Below are 6,911 nucleotides of genomic sequence, written 5' to 3'. Positions count from 1 at the left end.
TACTGAGAGTCTCTACAAAGTGTTTGACCAAGAGATCCTCAGGAGCGACTATGTCGAGATACTGAAATTACCTGAAGAACAAGATACTGGAAGTCTAAACCATCAAGACCCTGAGGCATGACGAAGTCAAAGGCATTAAAGATTCGAATCCCTGACTTCCCGCGAGTCTTGACCAGGGCACGCACGAGAATGATGAAGGAGCAACTTGGTCGACAGCAAACATTTGTTGCGCGAGATCTTCTGCAAACTTTCCTAAATTGCAAAACAAACTTTGTATACCCTAGAGCCTATAAATAATTGCTACGAACTCCCTTAAGTTAGTGACAGACTTAAGATGTCATTGAGAGCCAAGTTAGATTAGGAGTAGCGTAGTTTTTCAATTCCTATTTCAGTATGTGCATGAAGTGTTCATTGGCCTATGACAACCAGCGGCGTTCGTGTGTTATTCGTGTATATTAAACGATCAATCCTCTTGTAATTCTCAGCATTAGTGACAGACATTCTAAATAATAAAGGGATGATCTTTTTACTTTTGCTTTCATTTACATGTTTTCGTTTATTGCTTTCCATTTACCTACCATGTGTTTGATGAAGGAACGTGGAAGGATAAGCACTTCTACGTATCATTCGGAGGGAAATAGTATGCTACGGAACCGTGGACGTGTTCATTCATTGTTGAGATAGGGTATACTCCAGTTCCCGACCGTGCTCTGGACGGTTGGTGCACCCTTGCTACCTTGTGCCCTCGATCGCCCCTTTCCCCCTTTGGCCTACTCAAGTTAGTACTTCTATGGAAGTCTGGATAAATGTAGGTAGAGGCATGGCATCCAGCGTCTGATTTGGACCACAACGTTGCTTAGTATGAGTAGGGTAACTAGTAAATTTACTTTCTTTCCAATAGAATAGATTTAATTGCTTTTATTTACTCGCTTTCCTATAGTTATAGAACACACACCATTGCAAACTATCACCTTTTTACTTCTTTTTCATAGCAAGGCCATAATAAACTAATTTGGAAGTGGTTTACTAACTACACTTCAAGTTCCCATGGGGGATAGTTAGGTTTATAAATATTGTTTTTTTGTAGTTAAGGACCCAAGCCTTGGCGAGCCTACCAAATGTTGGTGCCATAGCCGGGGACTTGGCTACAGTTATAAGCTAACTTCCGTGTTAAAGTATTACAACCTTGTTCTTTTGATTTGCCCTCCTTTTATTTTCACTTTCTTAATTTCTATTTCCTTTTATTTTTGTTTGTTTTTGTGTTTGAAGTCTGAATCTTTGAGCTTAAAAGTGCGTATGTTTGGTCTACGTTCCTTAGAACTTGAGATAATTCCCATAGATCTTGAGATTGAGAAATCTCGTAGGTCCTTTAGGAAACCTATCCCTAATCCAAAGAAAGCTGAGTCGTATGAACTTAAAGCAATGGCTAAAGATAACCCACTGGTTCCCGCTGAACAATTCCTAGAACCTCATGCTCCTCACCTACCAGTGGTGGGAGAGCAACATCTGAGACCTTTTAAGGACTACTTTGTACCTAATGCATACACGTCGCCATCTTGCATCCGGTTCCCGGATGTTTAGGCAATCCAATTCAAGATTAAGACTTCAATCATCTCGATGTTGCCTAACTTTCATGGGAATTCTAATGAAAATCCTTATCAACATCTAGATGAGTTCTTGAAAATCTGTTCCACAATTCGCATCCCTAATTTTAGTGATGATGCTCTTTGTCTTAGGCTTTTTCCATTCTCTCTAAAGGATAAGGCCAAATATTGGTTGACGTTCTTAAAGCCGAATTTGGTGACCAACTAGGCCACCATGCAACATGAGTTTCTTAGAAAGTACTTCCCAATTAGGAAGACTAATCAACTTCAGAGAGCCATCATGAGTTTCTCATAGATGGATGGAGAATTCTTGTTCGATACATGAGAGCGCTTTAGGGACCTACTTTCTAAATTCCCACATCATCAGGTAACCAAGTGGCAATTAGTCCAAACATTTTATAAAGGGTTGGCTAAGAGAGATAGGTCGATGGTTGATGCATCGTGCGGAGGTACTTTCCTTACTAAGCATGAGAATGATGCCTGGATTCTCTTTGAGAATCTGGCAGAAAATTCTTAGCATCACATGGCTGCTAGTCGTAGACTCCCTAATCCATAAACCTCTAAACCGAATGCAGTTTATAAGTTGGCTACTGGCAAGGACCTAGCCCCTACCTTGCATGCAATATCCAAAAAGTTAGATCAATGTTTTTCCTTAGGACTGCAAACAATAGCTTGTGCAAAGGTTTGTACGATCTACTCTGACCCTTCCTATACTTGCTACAATTGCCCTTATGTGCATTCCCATCCTGAGCTTGTGCAGGAAGAAGTGAAAGCCACCCAAAATTGGTACGATAAGTCGTCCAATGACCTTTATTCGAATACCTAAAACTTCAGGTGGAAGCGACATCCTAACTTCTCCTCGAGGCCGTAAGCTCTGGGTTTTCAAATCCAAAGACCTCAACAAAACCCCAATGTTGTGCCTCCACACCCTTATCAAAATTTCCAAAGTCATATGGACTCAGCCCCCATACCTCTAACCATTCAACATCCGCCTCCATCTCAACCTAAATATTATTCATTTTAGGAGACAGTGCTGACAACCCTTAAGCAAATTGAAGCTGACTGTCAGGTTGATCGGAAACTCCTTCACTCTCATTCCCAATCAATTGCAAAGCTAGAAACCGATATGAGACAACTAGTTGTTGCTTTAAGTTAAAGGGATGAAGGTAAGTTGCCAAGTCAACCCATCATAAACCCAAAGGGGCAATATAGGGTAGAATGTGAACCAAACATTGAACCCTCCTCACACTCTGAGCAGGCCCAGGTGGTAACCACATCTCAAAAGGAGGCCTGACAACCAACCAAGGCGAGGAGCATCTAAGCAAAAGGGAAACTCAAGAGGAAGACCTAGAAGTACCCAATGAGGATTCATGCACTCTCTCTCTCTCTCTCTCTCTCTCTCTCTCTCTCTCTAGTCGGGTAAATAAACCATTAAGTCTCACACCCATCACCTGATGAACCACACCTCATTTCACTCCCCATAGGGCTTTTCATGGCTACTCAATGACACATCCAGCAACCCCACTTGCTCCCCCTATATCCATCTGGGACATGTTTAAACAAGTGTGAATTGATAAGCCTCTCCTAGAGAACATAAAGCAATCACCTGCGTTCATGAAATTCCTTAGAGACTTGTCAATGCAGGAGACATAATCAAGGGTGCATATGGAGGGTTTGGTTAAGCAGGCCGAGCACATGAGTTCCCTAATATTAAAGCACCTGGTTCCTAAACTAAAAGACCCTAGCTCACCTACGATCTCATGTGTGATTGGAAATTACACCATTGATGGGGCTCTTCTAGATTTAAAGGAAAGTGTGAATATTCTTTCATACTCGGCCTACTAGAAACTCAACCCAGGAGTGCTGCAACCCACCTCAGTTGCCATATGCCTAGCGGATCGATTTCTTAAGCAACCCCGGGGTGTGGTAGAAGATGTGATAGTTAAGGTAGGAGATTTCCATTACCCCATTGACTTTATCATTTCAGATATGGAAACCTCCACCAACCCAATCCCCGTCCTACTGGGACAACCATTCCTAGCCACGGCTAATGCCTACATTCAATGTAGGATAGGGGTTATAGACATCTCATGGGGCCATAAGCAATGTAGGCTAAACGTACTTATGCTTCCCAAAATCTTCTGAACGTCGTCCAAGTTGTGGGCGAAGACGTAATTGACAAAATTTTTAGGGAAGCAACTTCTTTAATGCTATGGAGACACCCTTGGGAGAGTATAATGTAGCTTGATAGCCCTACCTATGCTGAATTTAAGGATCCCCTTGAGCAGGTTATGTTAAAACATGATTGGGACCCCACATCTAATACTAAGTGGGGGTATGAAATTCAGAGTGTGAGGAAGAGGATGAAGAAACAAATACTAATTGGGAATGAGGATGATCTCAAAATAAGATTTAAAGTGTCCAGCTAAAGACGGTAAACTTAGCGCTCCCGAGAGGCAACCCTATAAGTGTTTGACTGGTTGAAGACGGTAAACTTAGTGCTCTCGGAAGGTAACCCGATAGTTTTTTCATTTTTTAGGTAGTCTATAGAATGTTTAACTTAGGACAAGTAGGTCGAGTTTCTGTCAATAGGGTTTGATACAATCGGGGAGTGTGACAAATTGCAACAACCATTACATATAAGAGCGACCTGGTCAAATCCCTGCACCATTATTGGAATAGAAGATATTGAGAGGGTCGACCAAGTTTTGTGACTAGTGCTGAACTTGGTGCGACCTGGTTGAAAATGATAAGAAATCGTTTAAATTCTGCTTGATCACGAGTCTGCATCTCCCACCTTGTCATCATAACTTGGGCAAGCATAGTTGCCCCTATTGCACCCCCTCGCCATGTCCTCCATGTCTAAGTCATCTCTAGCATCCTCCAAGGGGTCGTCTCAACCCACTGCCACGCGGTGATGACTTCGAGCTATATCACGGTTGGGGTCTTCATCGTGAGGTCAGCAGGGTCTCGTGTTCCAGGAGGATGTTGTGCACCTAGTTCAAACTCCTTGCAGGCATCTGCAGATGACACCACAATGAGGATCAACCATGCGACCAAAGGGTTCTTCACGGAGGGTAAAACCACCATTCATGGACCAAACCTCCAATGATCTTCATGAGGTCTGGTTTCCCTATCCCTGTCCATTCAATCATTTCTAGTCGACTATACCACATAACCCACCGTCAGAGGTCCCCAATCCTCCTCTCATGGTGCCCTCAGTTCCCAGACTCAATGTGCAATCGTTTCCCTTTCTATCGTATCAGTCCCTCCTGCTACAATCAATCCCCAACCAGCCGAGACCACTCTAGGCTCTTTAGCCACGGCATCCTCGACCTCCACTCTCACCTTGCCGCTTCAGTATCTATAGGAAACAACACCTGCTCAAGATGCTGCATTGGCCAAACCATTGATAATTTCATCTAACTCGGACTCCGAATCTGATTCCAACTAATACAGTTGTTAGGTTTTGTAATATGCCTCTACGGCATTTGGTCGACGAGTCCACCATGTTTTGAATGCTTGCACTATATTGTATAGATTGGAATACAAATAGCAATGGTTCTTTTGCATAATATATGTCCTTTATGCTACAGTGTCTTATTGCTTGCATGCTATTTTCATCACTATCTTTTGTAGGGCACGGTTTGTTTTTCATGGCAATATGCAATGTCTTATCACTTGCCTAGGTCCTATTTTCTTTCAATACTTCAGTGAGGACACTAAAGTTCTGAGTTTGGGGTGGGGGGTAATGCATTGTATGACATTATTTCACGCACAAAAATGACACAAATTTTTATAATAAAAAAAAAAAAAAGAATTGCAAACAAATTTAACTAAGGTTACATGCATAAACTTTTTAACTATATGATTTCATTAGGCTCACCAACAATGTAGTAAATCAGTTGTTCAAAATTCCTATAATACGACCAATAACTTGACATTACTCTAGGAAGTTAACTAAGTGGTTTGTTTGGGTTAATATGGCAATGTAAACTCTTGTAGGTACATGGTACTTCATGGAGCTAAGAAAACACTCACGCATGATTTGTAACACTGAGGGTCCTTTGAGAGCACTGAGAGAACAACCATGGAGACTATGACACCTTGTGAGATATTTGAGCCATCCATTCATTTCTCAAGTTTTTGACGTCAAACTCTGAGTTTACAAAACTCAAATATCCTCCTTTTATTGAACTTCCTTTGTTGCTAGTCTTTGTTCTTGTATTCGCTAGCCTATAGGTGACATCAAGTAGGGAGATATAAATTTAGGTCTTGTAACTTACTCAAGACATAAAGGTCAAGCCACCCCCAGAAACTAACTTTTCCACAGATTCCCTTTGAGCTACACTCTCATTGGAAACATGAAGACAAAATAAAAATATGATGATTGTCTGAGCTGACCATGTAAAGAAGAAAAAATATGAGAAATAAATAAAAACATGAGTAGAGAAGAATAAAAACAAAAATTATATACCTGCTCCAAGTAAAAATAAAAGGTCAAGCTAAGGACACACATTAGTAGCCTACACGTATGAAGAATCTTCTGACCAATGCATCTGCTGAATTCACGCAAGTCTTAGAATAAGTTCCTCTAGGGTGGTCTTGATTGAATGTCACGAGTAAGTGAGAAGATGTTAGGGTGAAGGACCCGACACCTCAATAAAAGCTAGATTCTTTTCTTATTAGACTAGTCACTCCACACTTATAGCATTAGTTCTTCAAATATGTGGGACGTTTGATCATGACACTCTTCTTCATATATGAGAGTGAACCCATCTTCTTCAGTGTATTTTGAGGGAATAAACTAGTGAAACTGAGTCAAGATGATCATTCTGCAGGTGCCTCCGAGCATTCTAAGTGAGACAAATCATACAATGCACACATGCCTTGTGAGGTGGCCTATTTATACTTGGATTTACATGCTAATATTAACTCAAAATTATAATCATAAGTTAATTTTCTATGACTAGTATCTTGAAACGGTTGTTTTGTGTCGAGTTTTATATGATTGAAATGCTGCAGAGTGTGTGTATAATAGAGTCATGTGTGAAGCTTTTTGAATGTAATAGGGTTATATTTATGTATATATAATGGTGTGAATATGTTACATGTGTTTCCACTTTTTATTTGCTATACTGGTGTTTTTGGGAATTGCACTAGAAACCCTCATGAGACTAGAACTCGTCTACTAGGATCAACCGAGGGATTTAAAGCCTTATTGCACATGATAAATGCAATCATGTTTCCCGCGATAGAGGATATAGGTAGGATTTGGTAGATTTTTTAGATTTTGCTTTGCTCAAA

General features: G+C 40.9%; 1 non-coding gene across 1 annotated transcript; it reads right to left on the bottom strand.

The window, feature by feature from the left end:
* Positions 1–1,867: 1,867 nt before the first annotated feature.
* LOC131150008 (small nucleolar RNA R71) lies at positions 1,868–1,973 on the bottom strand. The gene has a single exon (XR_009135395.1). It is a non-coding gene; the product is annotated as a small nucleolar RNA R71 (small nucleolar RNA).
* Between the last annotated feature and the right edge of the window lie 4,938 nt (positions 1,974–6,911).

Source organism: Malania oleifera, chromosome 2 (assembly GCF_029873635.1).
Source record: "Malania oleifera isolate guangnan ecotype guangnan chromosome 2, ASM2987363v1, whole genome shotgun sequence".
In the NCBI taxonomy this organism is placed as follows: Eukaryota; Viridiplantae; Streptophyta; class Magnoliopsida; order Santalales; family Ximeniaceae; genus Malania; species Malania oleifera.
Note: the sequence above shows the minus strand (reverse complement) of the source record. Positions and strands in the feature narration are given on the sequence as shown.